Here is a 19,659-nt window from a genome sequence, read left to right on the forward strand (position 1 = left end):
TTCCCTCGCTGGGATTCGAACCCATGCTACTGTGATATCGTGACACCAAATCGACTGCACTGCAGCCGTCCCGCTAGACCACACGACCACCTGGGCTCACAAAAAACAAATTTACAGAATTAACATTGTTGGGTTGATGACCCCCCCTCCCCCCTCCCCCCACTCGTTGATGTTTAGACGAGTTGTATATATATATACTATACAGCGGGACGGCTGCAGTGCAGGCGATTTGGTGTCACGATATCACAGTAGCATGGGTTCGAATCCCGGCGAGGGAAGAACCAAAAATTTGCGAAAGCAAATTTACAGATCTAACATTGTTGGGTTGATGTTTAGACGAGTTGTATATACATTATGTACACAGCCATGTATCACCATCATTGATGGCGATCCGATGGATACATCTGTTGTAGGGTTGTCACTGACTCAGACGTACTTATGAATATAATTATTTTCTGTGACTGTATCTTACATTAATTTGTAGGATCCTTTACTATAGATAATTTAGCTGATCTGTAACAATAACATCTTCATGCCTTATATATCATGTACTGTAGTACGCCGCTAGATTAAAACTGACGTGGAAAGGTAACACATGGCCAGCGAAAGCTCTTTTTTTGAGAGCCCAGGTGGTCGTGTGGTCTAGCGGGACGGCTGCAGTGCAGGCGATTTGGTGTCACGATATCACAGTAGCATGGGTTCGAATCCCGGCGAGGGAAGAACCAAAAATTTGCGAAAGCAAATTTACAGATCTAACATTGTTGGGTTGATGTTTAGACGAGTTGTATATACATTATGTACACAGCCATGTATCACCATCATTGATGGCGATCCGATGGATACATCTGTTGTAGGGTTGTCACTGACTCAGACGTACTTATGAATATAATTATTTTCTGTGACTGTATCTTACATTAATTTGTAGGATCCTTTACTATAGATAATTTAGCTGATCTGTAACAATAACATCTTCATGCCTTATATATCATGTACTGTAGTACGCCGCTAGATTAAAACTGACGTGGAAAGGTAACACATGGCCAGCGAAAGCTCTTTTTTTGAGAGCCCAGGTGGTCGTGTGGTCTAGCGGGACGACTGCAGTGCAGGCGATTTGGAGTCACGATATCACAGTAGCATGGGTTCGAATCCCGGCGAGGGAAGAACCAAAAATTTGCGAAAGCAAATTTACAGATCTAACATTGTTGGGTTGATGTTTAGACGAGTTGTATATACATTATGTACACAGCCATGTATCACCATCATTGATGGCGATCCGATGGATACATCTGTTGTAGGGTTGTCACTGACTCAGACGTACTTATGAATATAATTATTTTCTGTGACTGTATCTTACATTAATTTGTAGGATCCTTTACTATAGATAATTTAGCTGATCTGTAACAATAACATCTTCATGCCTTATATATCATGTACTGTAGTACGCCGCTAGATTAAAACTGACGTGGAAAGGTAACACATGGCCAGCGAAAGCTCTTTTTTTTGAGAGCCCAGGTGGCCGTGTGGTCTAGCGGGACGGCTGCAGTGCAGGCGATTTGGTGTCACGATATCACAGTAGCATGGGTTCGAATCCCGGCGAGGGAAGAACCAAAAATTTGCGAAAGCAAATTTACAGATCTAACATTGTTGGGTTGATGTTTAGACGAGTTGTATATACATTATGTACACAGCCATGTATCACCATCATTGATGGCGATCCGATGGATACATCTGTTGTAGGGTTGTCACTGACTCAGACGTACTTATGAATATAATTATTTTCTGTGACTGTATCTTACATTAATTTGTAGGATCCTTTACTATAGATAATTTAGCTGATCTGTAACAATAACATCTTCATGCCTTATATATCATGTACTGTAGTACGCCGCTAGATTAAAACTGACGTGGAAAGGTAACACATGGCCAGCGAAAGCTCTTTTTTTGAGAGCCCAGGTGGTCGTGTGGTCTAGCGGGACGACTGCAGTGCAGGCGATTTGGTGTCACGATATCACAGTAGCATGGGTTCGAATCCCGGCGAGGGAAGAACCAAAAATTTGCGAAAGCAAATTTACAGATCTAACATTGTTGGGTTGATGTTTAGACGAGTTGTATATACATTATGTACACAGCCATGTATCACCATCATTGATGGCGATCCGATGGATACATCTGTTGTAGGGTTGTCACTGACTCAGACGTACTTATGAATATAATTATTTTCTGTGACTGTATCTTACATTAATTTGTAGGATCCTTTACTATAGATAATTTAGCTGATCTGTAACAATAACATCTTCATGCCTTATATATCATGTACTGTAGTACGCCGCTAGATTAAAACTGACGTGGAAAGGTAACACATGGCCAGCGAAAGCTCTTTTTTTTGAGAGCCCAGGTGGTCGTGTGGTCTAGCGGGACGGCTGCAGTGCAGGCGATTTGGTGTCACGATATCACAGTAGCATGGGTTCGAATCCCGGCGAGGGAAGAACCAAAAATTTGCGAAAGCAAATTTACAGATCTAACATTGTTGGGTTGATGTTTAGACGAGTTGTATATACATTATGTACACAGCCATGTATCACCATCATTGATGGCGATCCGATGGATATATCTGTTGTAGGGTTGTCACTGACTCAGACGTACTTATGAATATAATTATTTTCTGTGACTGTATCTTACATTAATTTGTAGGATCCTTTACTATAGATAATTTAGCTGATCTGTAACAATAACATCTTCATGCCTTATATATCATGTACTGTAGTACGCCGCTAGATTAAAACTGACGTGGAAAGGTAACACATGGCCAGCGAAAGCTCTTTTTTTGAGAGCCCAGGTGGTCGTGTGGTCTAGCGGGACGGCTGCAGTGCAGGCGATTTGGTGTCACGATATCACAGTAGCATGGGTTCGAATCCCGGCGAGGGAAGAACCAAAAATTTGCGAAAGCAAATTTACAGATCTAACATTGTTGGGTTGATGTTTAGACGAGTTGTATATACATTATGTACACAGCCATGTATCACCATCATTGATGGCGATCCGATGGATACATCTGTTGTAGGGTTGTCACTGACTCAGACGTACTTATGAATATAATTATTTTCTGTGACTGTATCTTACATTAATTTGTAGGATCCTTTACTATAGATAATTTAGCTGATCTGTAACAATAACATCTTCATGCCTTATATATCATGTACTGTAGTACGCCGCTAGATTAAAACTGACGTGGAAAGGTAACACATGGCCAGCGAAAGCTCTTTTTTTGAGAGCCCAGGTGTTCGTGTGGTCTAGCGGGACGGCTGCAGTGCAGGCGATTTGGTGTCACGATATCACAGTAGCATGGGTTCGAATCCCGTCGAGGGAAGAACCAAAAATTTGCGAAAGCAAATTTACAGATCTAACATTGTTGGGTTGATGTTTAGACGAGTTGTATATACATTATGTACACAGCCATGTATCACCATCATTGATGGCGATCCGATGGATACATCTGTTGTAGGCCTAGGGTTGTCACTGACTCAGACGTACTTATGAATATGATTATTTTCTGTGACTGTATCTTACATTAATTTGTAGGATCCTTTACTATAGATAATTTAGCTGATCTGTAACAATAACATCTTCATGCCTTATATATCATGTACTGTAGTACGCCGCTAGATTAAAACTGACGTGGAAAGGTAACACATGGCCAGCGAAAGCTCTTTTTTTGAGAGCCCAGGTGGTCGTGTGGTCTAGCGGGACGGCTGCAGTGCAGGCGATTTGGTGTCACGATATCACAGTAGCATGGGTTCGAATCCCGGCGAGGGAAGAACCAAAAATTTGCGAAAGCAAATTTACAGATCTAACATTGTTGGGTTGATGTTTAGACGAGTTGTATATACATTATGTACACAGCCATGTATCACCATCATTGATGGCGATCCGATGGATACATCTGTTGTAGGGTTGTCACTGACTCAGACGTACTTATGAATATAATTATTTTCTGTGACTGTATCTTACATTAATTTGTAGGATCCTTTACTATAGATAATTTAGCTGATCTGTAACAATAACATCTTCATGCCTTATATATCATGTACTGTAGTACGCCGCTAGATTAAAACTGACGTGGAAAGGTAACACATGGCCAGCGAAAGCTCTTTTTTTGAGAGCCCAGGTGGTCGTGTGGTCTAGCGGGACGGCTGCAGTGCAGGCGATTTGGTGTCACGATATCACAGTAGCATGGGTTCGAATCCCGTCGAGGGAAGAACCAAAAATTTGCGAAAGCAAATTTACAGATCTAACATTGTTGGGTTGATGTTTAGACGAGTTGTATATACATTATGTACACAGCCATGTATCACCATCATTGATGGCGATCCGATGGATACATCTGTTGTAGGCCTAGGGTTGTCACTGACTCAGACGTACTTATGAATATAATTATTTTCTGTGACTGTATCTTACATTAATTTGTAGGATCCTTTACTATAGATAATTTAGCTGATCTGTAACAATAACATCTTCATGCCTTATATATCATGTACTGTAGTACGCCGCTAGATTAAAACTGACGTGGAAAGGTAACACATGGCCAGCGAAAGCTCTTTTTTTGAGAGCCCAGGTGGTCATGTGGTCTAGCGGGACGGCTGCAGTGCAGGCGATTTGGTGTCACGATATCACAGTAGCATGGGTTCGAATCCCGGCGAGGGAAGAACCAAAAATTTGCGAAAGCAAATTTACAGATCTAACATTGTTGGGTTGATGTTTAGACGAGTTGTATATACATTATGTACACAGCCATGTATCACCATCATTGATGGCGATCCGATGGATACATCTTTTGTAGGGTTGTCACTGACTCAGACGTACTTATGAATATAATTATTTTCTGTGACTGTATCTTACATTAATTTGTAGGATCCTTTACTATAGATAATTTAGCTGATCTGTAACAATAACATCTTCATGCCTTATATATCATGTACTGTAGTACGCCGCTAGATTAAAACTGACGTGGAAAGGTAACACATGGCCAGCGAAAGCTCTTTTTTTGAGAGCCCAGGTGGTCGTGTGGTCTAGCGGGACGGCTGCAGTGCAGGCGATTTGGTGTCACGATATCACAGTAGCATGGGTTCGAATCCCGGCGAGGGAAGAACCAAAAATTTGCGAAAGCAAATTTACAGATCTAACATTGTTGGGTTGATGTTTAGACGAGTTGTATATACATTATGTACACAGCCATGTATCACCATCATTGATGGCGATCCGATGAATACATCTGTTGTAGGGTTGTCACTGACTCAGACGTACTTATAAATATAATTATTTTCTGTGACTGTATCTTACATTAATTTGTAGGATCCTTTACTATAGATAATTTAGCTGATCTGTAACAATAACATCTTCATGCCTTATATATCATGTACTGTAGTACGCCGCTAGATTAAAACTGACGTGGAAAGGTAACACATGGCCAGCGAAAGCTCTTTTTTTGAGAGCCCAGGTGGTCGTGTGGTCTAGCGGGACGGCTGCAGTGCAGGCGATTTGGTGTCACGATATCACAGTAGCATGGGTTCGAATCCCGTCGAGGGAAGAACCAAAAATTTGCGAAAGCAAATTTACAGATCTAACATTGTTGGGTTGATGTTTAGACGAGTTGTATATACTATACATATATATATAAAACGTGAATAAAAGTCAACGATTTTTCCAACGATACATGCACACAATAAATAAATTATATAAACGCCTATAAAGTGAACACAACAACCCCAATAACAAAAAAAAAAGGATACTATAAATGTAACTATTTACAAATATTTCGGATAACAGATATCCATCATCATTATGATTGTGATGTTAAATGAATCATATGTCAGTCTTCTTATATTAAACTATAACAATCTTGATATCTAAACAATAAAAAAGTCAAACCGAATATCAGTTAAGACGCCTGCACCATTCTAAAAATGTGTTAAACATGACATAGGTTATATGGCTAGTTACAACAGAGAGTTCAAATATATGCTTTAAATAAAACTAATAATGTGCGATATGAACTAGCACAATTCTAAAACTTTAACCGTGGCGACAGTTATGATGTTATTAGAACGACTACAACAAAAATTCCAAATAAACAGCACTGAACGATCTAAATTTGAAAATATTTCATATTTGACAACGGTAGAGTAGTTACAACAGAGTCTGCGTATTTAAACATCGCAAACAAACGGCCGTTGAAATATAATGATAAATTTTGACTAAGGATTACTAGTTGAACATGGCTTGGTACTTTTAATCCATAAATCAAAGCGCTGTAAGGGCTGAAGGCAGTTAACCAATCAAAGCGCGAAAGCGCTGTAAAGGCAGTTAATTACAGGTTGTGTGTATTTCTAGTCCAGTTATATCATTATCTTCCATAGAACAGAGGTGGATTGTAGAATTTAAGATTTAGAGTTCTTTTGTACCTAGTTCACCTATATCTATAGTCTACTGTTTACAGTATATTTTCTGTGCCTCGCCATGAAATGTATTTTTAGCCATGGCCTTGTCAGTTTGCTTTAAATTTATGAGTTTGACTGTCCCTTTGGTATCTTTCGTCCCTCTTCTTTAGACATATAAGAACTTTTCCTTTTCAATATAAATAGACTATTTTTAATTATTGATTGTATACGCATATTCTATGACTCCCATAAAAAATAGTTCACAAAGATTGACTAGTCTCTGTACTGTGTGTATAGCAAGAACATCAAGTAACATAATGGTAAATGTACATAGTAACACATCAACTTTTTTGATGACCATACCTGCCAACTGTCAGTATTTGCAGAGTATTTCCCCCATCGAGCTCGAGGCTCCCAAATGGAAATTTTGTAAGAGCAATTTTGTCGACTATTTTAAAGAAAACAATTAATTCAACAATGGCAATGAGCTTGTTTATGCACGAAGAAGCCAAAAACCACATTAGAATATATTTGATGGGAATCCATGACAAATCGCCCCATTAGCAAATAGCCCCACTTTTTCACTAACTCGCCCAACTTTAAAAAAAAACTGCCCCAACCTGGATAACCAAATCGCCCCACTTGTGAAATGTGTTATATCCCTTAATATTACTCCTGCCAACTTGCCCCACCTAATAGAAAACGATAATATCTAGATAAATATATTATTAACCAGGAAGAATTTACTAATGCCAACTCGCCCCACTCATGTAAAAAGATGTTATCCCGTTGTATATAAGTTAAATTCCGTTAATATTACTCCTGCTAACTGGTCCCACCTAATGGAAATCGGTGAAATCTAGATAAATATATTATTAACCAGGATGAATTTAGTAATGCCAACTCTCCCCACTTATGGAAAAAGATGTTATCCCGTTGAATATAAGTTAAATTCCTTATATTGCATTATGATACAATTAACAGGTTTCTTTTCAATTGTTATGCAAATAACTAAGCTTCAAAACTTAGTTATTCTTCAACAATACATTTTTTTTTAGAATTATAATTTCAGTATATCAATAATAGTAATTAAATAAATTTTCGGTTTGTTTGTATTCTGTGTAGATTAGTTTTCATTAAAGTGGTGCGAGTTTTTATTTTTAATTATATATATATATATATTAATCTAAATATTACCGTTTTTTTATAAGTAGGGCGGGTTGGCAGGAGTAATATTTAACATGATTTAACCAATTTCACATGTGGGGCAATTTGATAAATCAGTTTGTGGCAGTTTTTTTAAAAGTGGGCGATTAGCCAGTGGGGCGACTTGTCCTGCTTCCATTTGAAGGCCCCCTTGAAGGTTTTGTATGACTATATGAACCATCTTTCACGTAAAACCCCCATGTGCATTTTGAAAAGTTGGCAGATATGTTTCTAACTCCAGGCAAAATCTACCGGTATGAATGAAAAAGAAGTTTTCAATTAAGGCTCTGTGGCCATAACAGCTGTCTCATTAGCATTTTAACCACTTCCCATATTTGCAATTAAAACAATAGAAGAAAATTATTCAACGCAAAAACAAAACTTACTTGTAAATATGAAATTCTCTTTACAGTATGAGTTTTTCTCATTGTTTGAGATTGTACATTAGTACCTGTAACTGCTTATACCTATTTCTTATTCACTTTTGCTTGATAAACTCACTAAATATCATGTATATACATTGTACCACATCTCCTTATTTTTATATGCATTCCAATAACATGAACAATTGTAATTCAATTCTATATACCAAAGCAAAATGAACTGCACCACTTTCATTCACTAGTATGCATCTTTTGGCAAAATACAAGTTCTTAAATGACACAAGATATTTTTATTGATAAAAAAATAAAATTTAGTATACAACTCTTTAACAGGTATAAAAAAAAAAAGCACAGCTGTGTCATAACTTGTGAAATCTGTGCTGAAAACATAGACATTGATGGTATTTGAGTTATTCCATATGTGAAGCTCAACATTAGCTCGTCAGTTGGTGGTGGACAGTTATAGTTCCTTTCTGCAGGCTAGGATGAATGACTTTTCAGGAAAACCAATTTCACAAATCAAAACTTTCCTCTAGATTTCTCCTACAATATTCATCCAGTTTAGTTCTTTTGGTTTAATTGGACACTGTCCTGATTTTTAATTTTGCAAACCATTCAGTCTCTTGCTTGCAAATGGTGCATGAAAATAGGATGGGTATGGCAGTAGACAAGTCTCTTTAAAGTGGGTTTGTGCCCTGAAAAAAAGTTTTATAACTTAAGTTTTTTTGAAACTTGTGCAACACACATACCTAAATAACTATGACATAGAAGAGAGCATCATTCGTGTCAATGTTTTGTTCCTGTTTACATTGTCATTGATATTTTTTCAGAAAGCCTGAGGCATAGGTCATGAATTCCTGTCATTACATCCTAAATTAACATAATTACTGCTAGAATAATTATCAGTATGATATACGTACACTATCATTGTACAGCCCAAGTCTTCAGTATATATAATTGTTGCATTCATTCACTCCTGTGTTCAGTCGTTCAAAAATATTTAAACATCAACAAATGAACTTTAATAAGGACAAGAAAACACTAGAAAAGATACGTATGAAACCGGGTGGAAATGGACATCATAAAAACTCGGTTGTAAACATATATGGATTCTTTATTAAAGGTCTTAGTAATCAGTTGTCTCGTATAAAGACCCTACAAAACATAATTATAAAATACTATAAATACAGGTGCAAAGATGGATAACTCTGACATGTTTATGAACAAGTACATTGCACTGTATAACATTCTAAGTAAAATAATATTCTCTTTCACATCTATAATTCTGTCTTAAAGACTCAACATAAACTTGCGTCTTACATGTATGAGTTTATGCATCTCATAAACTTAATTCAATTGCAATAAATATTCTATTACCATGTAAATAATATATTCTACATGAATTCCATAAAAAGTAATAAACTAAGCAAAACGGTAAAACATTAAAATATCTACATGCAGCAACTCAGCAACGCAAAGTAAGCAAAATAAGCAAATAACTAACCGAATTATAAAACAACATAATACAACTCTTTGCTTACCTCAAGTGCTAGTTTGAAGGCCACAAGACTTCATATGTGTATTGGCTACACGTACATCAAATATTAACCTGAAGATAAATATAAATTTATAACTAATGTGTTCCATGTCTATAATATGAACACATACCAAAAATAAGAAAATCTGTTCCCTTAGATACTAAAACATAATAAAGGTTTAAAATGCATATTTAACTATTTAATTTACTTCTTATTTATACACAAGAAAACTCTTTCTTTCTATTTAATATCATTTCACTCCAATGCTCTATTATTTAGTAATTATTTAATATTTTATTCATTTATCAATCTTTAATGATTTAAAGCATGTTATGGTTAATTAATTGTATTTATCACTCATAAAGGTCATATTCATACTACAGATTCATTTCTCCATTCAATCCAATCAATCTAACCAAATCTTGCATACTCTGTTAAAAACTCTAGGACTATTAAAATAATGTGAGAAAACTATATACAACTGACCTGTAAAGTAGAAATATGGATTCCCAAAAGATTCAGCAATAACTATACAATAATTCATATAAGACAATTTGCAAACTCCAAAATTGTGAACTCTATCTGCTTAGTATGACAGTTGAAATAAGAGTGCCCAGAACAATAGAATTTTCCCTCCAAAAAGAACATGTGACCAAAATCACTATCCATAAGAAACATAGCCTTAATTAAGATTCTAAATATAGAAATCAAGGTAACATAGACAAACAGGTACACTGGTCAGTTTAACAGTAATCAGACTGGACAAATTAAATACCATTCAATTTGTAACTATAATATCAATAGTATGAAAAACATTTTATTCCAATATATCTATTTCAATATATACAAATTTACATTTACAAAAATATGCTAAATTCCACTCTACCACACGTACATACAACCCGTGTTTAAGTGTATTTGAAAGAGAAATATATCTGGTTAAACGATGTATAAAGGAGGAAAAAATTGTAGATATTGCATTACGATGCTTTCTACCTAATAGCACGTGGATATGTTTACATATTTAGACTTGACCCAGTATGACCCGTACCTTGTAGGTCACCGCCGTCGTTTAAACACTAGACTACAGTCGTGTATAAGACAATAAAATGCTTAAGCCTGTACTATTTGTGTGAAGTAAATGTGTTTTTTCTGTACATTTAAATTGTTTTACCTGATAGCAAGGACGTATATCTATCCGTTTCCTTCTCAATTCACTTTGTCAATTTCTCGAAGCTTCTTCAAAACATACGTATTACTGCGCCCGGAAGTGAAAAAAAAAAATATTAGAAATCCTCGTAAAATAATGCTATTTTCAATTTTGTGGAATCCATTTTGTTATATTTATTATATAAAGATAAAAAAAAGTTACGATTAATTATGAATTTGCATATCATTATACGGAACGTTTATGGACTATTTTTCCATAGCTGTAAGTCGGTCATTTTGGCGGGAAATCATGTACACATACACACGTAGATTGGCTGGTACCTGATCGTAATGTTACACATCAGATATATCAAATAGCTAATACCCGGAACGTAGTACCGGGAACCAGGATAATACGTAGACAACATACATAACTAATACCGAAATTGAAAACTTTACGGTTTCTCGTTTATAAACCGAATTCCGCTTTGAATTATAGAAGATGCAATATTAATCATGTTCAGTCGACTTTTCATTGTTATATCAACGTCTGAACTAATTAAAAAAATCTTTAGATGTCAGATAACACTCGAAATTGACCCGACCTCTTTCCACACGGAATACAAATAATGATAATTTGTAGTCAGGTTGACTGCTTATAATGCAAAATACACATTAATAACAAGTTCTATAAAACGAACAATACACACTGATCGTTTCTTTAGTCCCCAATGTAAATGAAAGAAACAAAAACCATATCATACCATAAAAAGAAGAGGAGAAATTCGAACATTTCCGGATCTATTTCTGGCCAAAAGACCCCCTGCATAGATTGCGTATGAAAAGATGAACCTCATGACTTGAAAGTCAGGTCTTAAAGCACTGCCTTTAAAAACCAAGGCAACCGTAATTATGAAAACTGTGGCAATGTTGCCTCAACATTAAACATTCATATATAGTACATTCATGTTTATCTAATGATTTATTTATTAAGGCAAATAACTTATATGTTATCAAGGTTTCAAAAGCAATCCATATATCAATGTATATTTTTTATGGTGTGTCTGCAGTGGTACAAGTTCCCGATGATTGCAGTTGTTCTACTTGGTAGTTAACCTTGGTTTTATTTGACTGCTAGAAGTTCAATTTGACTTAGTATGAACATGTAATAGTATGAATGGACTGGTTTCCCTGGAAAGAAAACTGAGTTTGTGTTCTATAGTACAAAAGTTATGAGACACGAATCAGACAAATGTTCCCTACAACAGGGATCAAAGATGAGGTCTGACTGACTTGCCCATAGTAAATGTAAATGATTTGTTATTTTGTCCCATACATATGAATATATATAATTTAGGGGTGGGGATCTCAACGGTTTTTAAGTTCTCAAACAGGTAGGGGTAGGCAGAGGATTAAGGGGGCAGGGGCCCGGCCCCCCCTTTTAGGGAAAACATTTGGTTGCTTATATAGGGAATCACTGAAGCGTGACTGGAGCGGGCCCCTCTTAGGTCAGTCAGTGGGCCCCACTTATGAAAATTTCTGGATCCGCCACTTGGGGTAGGGTGACCCTAGGGACTTCCCCTACATTTCATTTTATTTGTTATATTGTCCCATACATGAATATATATGGATTAGGGGTGGGGATCTCATTGGTTTCCAAGTTCTCAAACAGGAAGGGTAGGGTGACCCAAGGGACTCCCCCTATATTTCATTTAATTAGTTATATTGATCCATACATGAATATATATTGTTTTGGTGTGGGGATCTTGACCGTTTCCAAGTTCTCAAACAGGAGGGTTGGGATGACCACAGGGACTTCCCTTATATTTCATTTGATTTGTCATATTGTCCCATACATGAGTATATATGGTTTAGGGGTAAGGATCTTGACCATTTCCAAGTTCTCAAACAAGAGGGTAAACAGTGACCTCAGGGACTCCCCTATCTTTCATCTGATTTGTTATATTGTCCCATACATTAATATATATGGTTTAGGGATAGGGATCTCGACCATTCTTAAATTCTAAAACAGGAGGGGTGGGGTGACCCCTAGCGACTCTTCCTATATTTCATTTGATTTTTCATATTGTCACAAACATGAATATATATGGTTAAGGGGTGTGGATCTCGACCGTTTCCAAGTTCTCAAACAGGAGGGGGTGGGGTAACTCCAGGGACTCCCCCATATTTCATTTTTTATTTATTATATTGTCCTATACTTGAATATATGCAGGGGCGGATTCAGACGGGGGAGGGTTGCGGGCTTGCACCCCCCTTAAATTTTCAAAGCATGGGTTGTTCTCAGCTTAATAAAGAATATTCCGATAATTTTACCTCAATTTTTTTTTAGCCTCGCTCTGCTCGGCGAAAATTTAAGTTTGCACCCCTCCTAACCTAAAGTCTTGGATCTGCCCCTCATATGGTTTAGGGGTGGGGAGCTCGACCGTTTCCAAGTTATCAAACAGGAGGGGGTAGAGTGGCCCAAAGAATGCCACCTATATATCATATGATTTACTTACATTAAGGTATATATAATATAGTTGCATTATTTGTGAAAATAAAGAATGAAACTTTCAGCTACTTTAATTGACCCTTCAAAATTGAGAAAAAAACAAATAACCCCTCGAAATTGCAGTAATATGTTTACACTTTAAAAGCATCTCACATGCATTATCATCATTTATCATTTATAAAGAAAATTTAGACTGTGACCATGAACATGTATATTGTTAGATATACTGTTCCCAGCTGTCACGTTGTATTGGATTTTTAAATTAAAATTTATCAAAAAGTAACTTTTAGTTTCTGAATAAAATATTTTTCTGCTTTTTCTTTCTTTTACATATATCTTTTGGTTTACAATACTAGTGTTTATATTCATTTACCATGCATAGATGTATTTTTTCACCTGCTTGGATTTATTTTGTAAATGGTCGTCAAACCCGGAATTACCCTTATCCGCTTCTGGAATCGGATCCGATTTTGTAAAATTTTGTCTTCACGGCCGCCATTGTTATGTGTTTACAATGTTGTTTTTGTCAATCAGATACGATTTTACTCGAATTTATACAATATTTGTCGGCGATTTTCTGTATAAAGCTAGCGGTTGAACAAAATGAACATCACCGTCACGAATAATAATGATAAAAATAAGTTTTTAGCTCGTTTAATTGGAGACTTTTGTGAACATGGTAAAAAGGTTTGCAAAGTAATTTCTTATTTTCTTTCAAATGTAAAGCGACTACGTCGGGCGTAGCTAGAAACCAACTATCCTAGTCGAAATTCCGCTTGCAAAAGTGGAAGGTCGCGGACCTCGGACCACTGCTAATTTGCACACCTGCCTCCAAATTGAAAAGCTACGAAAATTTTGTTTTCTAATTTGAAATTGCCGCCAACAGCATGAACAGTTGAACTTATTATATAATAGACTACTGACGTAGTTGTACTACGTATTGATGACAAACAATATTCCTACGACTTTTGTCATTTGGGAAATCTAAACTGCTTGTCTTAAGAGATTTTCGGCGATTAAATATTTCATACAATTATTCTTTGACATCTTAGCTTAAAGCACAAGTCATAATGAACTACACAAGGATTTTTAATAAGCACTACTTCCTATGTGTAACTTTAAAACTTTTGGATAAATCGACGATCATTTAAGGTTTTTCTGGTCATTTTTTTTGTAATCCAGAATAAAAAGTATTAAAAACGTGTTCAATTAGTTATATATAACATAGTAACAAGCTAGATAATAACAATGGCAAGTATTTCAGGATTTATTGGGTAGAACACAAATCTAGGGTGCTCGCATAATGCAGCTTAACTGCATAAAAAATTAAGCAATTTAAATTGGTATATTTAACAAATTTATTTAAGCGAAGAGTAAGGTAAAGAAATAGAAACAGAGACTGTAATAATAAGTAATATAACCCAAATGTGAAGCACTACACGAAGTCGGAACTACATCTTTTTATTTATTCCATTTGGTGACAAAGTTGTTAATTTTCTTATCCAAAATCTTTCCCGAATGAGTCTATCCTCCCTAGACCAAGCAGAGTTGTGGAAATGATTGTAATGGTCAGTCAATTGAGATCTGCCGTAGTGTAGCCAGGGGATCTCCAATGTCGACTGAAAGGGAGGTCTGGCTTGCATTGATAGTCGCTACGATGACCGTTCATTCGTTTGTGAAACGGCTGTTCTGACTCGCCAAATAAAGGCAACAGTAGCATACCGATTTTCAAAACTCATAAATCGATAGAAAAAAAATCCGGGTCACAAACCAAAACCGAGGGAAACGCGTTAAATATCAAAGAATGACGACACAACCTTAAAATGTAACACACACAGAAACGAACTAAGTACTAGACGAAATATGATGAGGATAACAAATATAACATCAAAACTAAATACATGAATTTAGGATAGAAAAGTACCGTGACACGTCATATACTGTTTACCACATTTACCCTGTAGGAGATACACAACATTTGTAGTCTTCCAATTAACATTGCAAAATATGGTGTATTCTGTACCAGTTGAGTGACTGTTTAAAGTCTTGGTATCCAGTATTTGTTTGCAAGTGAGACATGGTTTGTTTCCGCAACCCTTACAATATCCCACAGACAAGAGCCTGCTTGAGAGGATAAATCAGCTCTCACCTGCAAGTCTTTAAGGCTTTTGGGCCTACGAAAAGCCAATACAGGTGGCTTGGGAAAGTTCTTGGATAGTTTAGGGTGTTTTTCGATTTCGTTCCATTTTTCGCGGATTAGGTGAGATAAGTTTTCAAATTTTGGGTGGTTAGTTAGTCAACATAAAAGGCACCCTCTTGTTGACCTTTTTTGGCTTTATATTGTAAAAGTTTATCTCGGCTGATGTTGTTAGCACGAGGAAAACCTTTATCAGTATCTTTTGTTTTGTAGCCCCGATGTTTTAGATGACCGCGAAGTTCTTGTAGTCGTTTTTTTGCAATATCGTTGGTGGAGCAACTCCTTTTTATTCGTATGGCCTAGCTGTAGGGAATGTTTTTGGTGCAATGTTTAGGATGGTATATATGAATGCTTTTCAATAGTCCAGTAGTCAACACTCCGGTGTTGACATGCATATCAATAATATGGTCATTTTTATAAATTTCCTGTTAACAAAACTTTGAATTTTTCGAAAAACTAAGGATTTTCTTATCCCAGGCATTGATTACCTTGGTCGTATTTAAGAGGTAAAAAAATATCCTAAATAGAAAACTATTTAGGATATTTTTTTACCTCTTAAATTTTTATTTAATTTAATCATTGATAACATAAACAGGTGGCGTTTGTTGTATTTTGATACCTTTGTATGTGATTTAATAATTATATTTATATAGTTCAATATTTTTTACTAGCAAAAATGAGAGGATTTAATACATATTGAGAGTTCAAAATTCAAAACGAAAGAAAATATTTCCTTCTCAAACAAAGGCAACATAGTTTGGATACTTTAATTTTAGCTATTGCAAACTAATCAAGAGGAGAGTCAGTGCAACTGTCTGCATGATTGGTCTGTTATAGTTAAAATTACTATTGGACTATATTTTTGAATAGTTGGTATTTTATTATTTGTGGAAGTAAGTTGCTGCATCGTTCTTGAATAGTTATCAAAAGTACCAGGACTATACTTTAGTACGGCAGACGCGCGTTTCGTCTGCAAAAGACTCATCAGAAACCCTCATATCAAAATGTTTATTAAGCCAAACAAGTACAAAGTTGAAGAGCATTGAGGACCCAATAGAATGCTTCAATTATCAACTGTAATGTTTGTTAGCCTTATTATAACTATGCTTTTATATGTAATAGTTTGCTAAGGTTTTTCTACTTCAGGCATTGATTGCCTTAGCTGTATTTGGCAAAACGTTTAGGAATTTTTGTCCTCAATGCTCTTGAACTTCGTGCTTTATTGGCCCTTTCAACATTTTTGGATTCGACTGGTGAGTATTTTGTAGACGAAACGCGCGTCTGGCGTATATACAAAATTTAGTCCTGGTATCTTTGATGAGTTTATTTACAACCACTAGGTCGATGCCACTGCTGGTGGAAATTTATTTTCCCGAGGGTATCACCAGCCCAGTAGTTAGCACTTTTGTGCTGACATAAATTATCATTGATATGGTTATATGTATAAATTAACTGTTTACAAAGTTTTGAATTTTTGAAATACTAAGGTTTTTCTACCTCAGGCATTGATTACCTTAGCTGTATTTGGCAAAACTTTTAGGAATTTTGGTCCTCAATGATCTTCAACTTCGTACTTTATTTGGCCCCTTCAACATGTTTGGATTCGAGCGTCACTGATGAGTCTTTTGTAGACGAAACTTAGTCCTGGTATCTTTGATGAGTTTATTTACTAAAATTTTAACAGCTACTAGGTGTTGTGTTAGCTGTACCTTGGCTTGTATTACAATGAACATCACTGGGGGTTTTCATCTTAACAACAACTAGAATTCTTTGGAAATCAAAGTATTTATCAAAAAATTAAGTTTCAGGATTACCCGTAGTAAAATTAATATTTTATTATTAGTTCTGATATAGGGCTGGCGTGTTTTTTACAAGTAAAATGTATATGCGTAAAAGAGGGACGAAAGATACCAAAAGGGACAGTCAAACTCATAAATCTAAAAGAAACTGACAACACCATGGCTAAAAATGAAAAAGACAAACAAACAACAGCACACATGACACAAAATAGAAAACTAAAGAATAAACAATACGGACCCCCGTAATAGTCATGCAGTGAAAGTTTTCCATACAAAGTAAGAAATTCCCAGTTTGTGATAAGACTGATAAGCTAGCTATAGGCATGTAAAGAAAATCTTGCCTTTTCAATTATTTTTTCCAATTAAAAAAAGAAGTAAAAGCGCATCACACTCCTTATTCTATCCTGGCCGTTTATCTGATTTAGCTTGTGGAGTTTGAGACCTTGAGTGGGTCATGAAGAGGACACTGCCTTTACAAAGTTTGGAATATATCTGTTATTTTAAACTGTCCTATTCTTTGTTGAGTAGTGTTTGTCATGGCAAATGATGGTCCTTGCACTGACAATTTATTTTCATAATCCATGTGTGATTCATTTAACCCTAGCTCTTCATTGATAAAAATAGGATTTTTAATCACATCTGGAATTTGATATTGTAATGTCGTGTAAAAGTGTGACCATTTTTGTAGACATCAAATAGAAATACAAATTTCTGTAGTTCAACGAATTTGACTTAATTTCATTAAACAAAATACCAATTTCCATATCAACGAAGCTAGGATTCCACACTCTTAATTGGCAAATGTGTGGCAAAAGAAGCCAAATACCTAATACAATTCGTTTCATTAAGGAAAACGATATTATATCATACCATAAGGTTGAGAAAAAAAATCATATATACAACATACAAAAGTAATGAATATAACCAACACACTGCTAACAAACTCAGCTTGGCATAGCAGATTAAATTCATTAATGAGTCTATAAACATATGAAAACAATCCATGAGGTTAATCGTCTTCATGTGAGATATCTATATAAAACTAGAGGCTCTCCAGAGCCTGTGTCGCTCACCTGTTACTGTGTTTACTGATGCCGTCCATCTTCGTTGGTAGGCAGGTCATTAGACGCTTTTTTTAAATAGATATCCTAGTATTATGATTGTGGCCAAGTTTGGTTAAATTTGGCCAAGTAGTTTTAGAAAAGATTTTTATATAAGTTACAAAAATGACAAAAAGTTGTTCAATATTGACTATAAAGGGCAATAACTCCTTAAGGGGTCCTCTTACAATTTTGATCATGCTGACTTATTTGTAGATCTTACTTTGCTGAACATTATTGCTGTTTATAGTTTATCTCTATCTATAATAGTATTCAAGATAATAACCAAAAACTGCAAAATTTCCTTAAAATTACCCATTTTAGGGCAGCAACCCAACAACAGGTTGTCAGATTCATCTGAAAATTTGTGAGGGGATATATCTTATTCTGATGGACATTTAAATCTTGAAAGATTTGCCCTTAATGTCTTAGTTTCAAAGATATAAAGCAAAAACTGCTTTTTACCACTATGTTCTAATTTAAGCCATGTCGGCCATTTTGTTTGGTAGGCTGGGTCGTCGGACACATTTTTTAAACTATAAACCACAATGATAATTGTGGCCAAGTTTGGTTAAATTTGGCAAAGTAGTTTTAGAGAAGAAGATTTTTTTTAAAATGACGAAAAGTTGTTAAAAATTGACTATAAAGGGCAATAACTCTTTAAGGGGTTGACTGACAATTTTGGTCATGTTGACTTATTTGTAGGTCATACTTTGCTGAACATTATTGCTGTTTACAGTTTATATCTATCTATAACAGTATTCAAGATAATTACCAAAAACTGCAAAATTTTCTTAAAATAACCATTTCAGGGGCAGCAACCCAACAACAGGTTGTCCGATTCGTCTGAAAATTTCAGGGCAGATAGATCTTGACCTGATCAACAATTTTACCCCTGTCAGATTTGCTCTAAATGCTTTGGTTACAAAGATATAAGCCAAAATATACATTTTACCCCTGTGTTCTATTTATAGCCATGGCGGCCATCTTGGTTGGTTGGCCAGGTCACGCCACACATTTTTTAAACTAGATACCCCAAGGATGATTGTGCCCAAGTTTGGTAGAATTTGGCCCAGTAGTTTCAGAGGAGAAGATTTTTGTAAAAGTTTACGGACGACGGACGACGGACGACAGACGACGGACGACGGACGACGGACGACGGACGCCAAGTGATGAGAAAAGCTCACTTGACCTTTCAGGTCAGGTGAGCTAAAAAGAAGATGTGGTTTGATTGCCAATGAGACAACTGTCCACAAGAGACCAAAATGACACATACATTAACAATTATAGGTCTGTATTTTTTTAAAGGTTCTAAAAAAATTTAAGAGTTTGAACATTTGT

The 19,659-nt window shown here is 35.8% G+C and overlaps 1 long non-coding RNA gene across 1 annotated transcript; it reads right to left on the reverse strand.

Annotated features, from left to right (window-relative positions):
• Positions 1–9,077: 9,077 nt before the first annotated feature.
• On the reverse strand, positions 9,078–10,328 carry LOC139518895 (uncharacterized). The gene is made up of 3 exons (XR_011663476.1): positions 10,048–10,328; positions 9,565–9,632; positions 9,078–9,178 (listed from the first exon to the last, which is right to left on the reverse strand). It is a non-coding gene; the product is annotated as an uncharacterized lncRNA (long non-coding RNA).
• Between the last annotated feature and the right edge of the window lie 9,331 nt (positions 10,329–19,659).

The sequence above is a fragment of the Mytilus edulis genome, chromosome 4, assembly GCF_963676685.1.
Source record: "Mytilus edulis chromosome 4, xbMytEdul2.2, whole genome shotgun sequence".
Classification (NCBI taxonomy): Eukaryota; Metazoa; Mollusca; class Bivalvia; order Mytilida; family Mytilidae; genus Mytilus; species Mytilus edulis.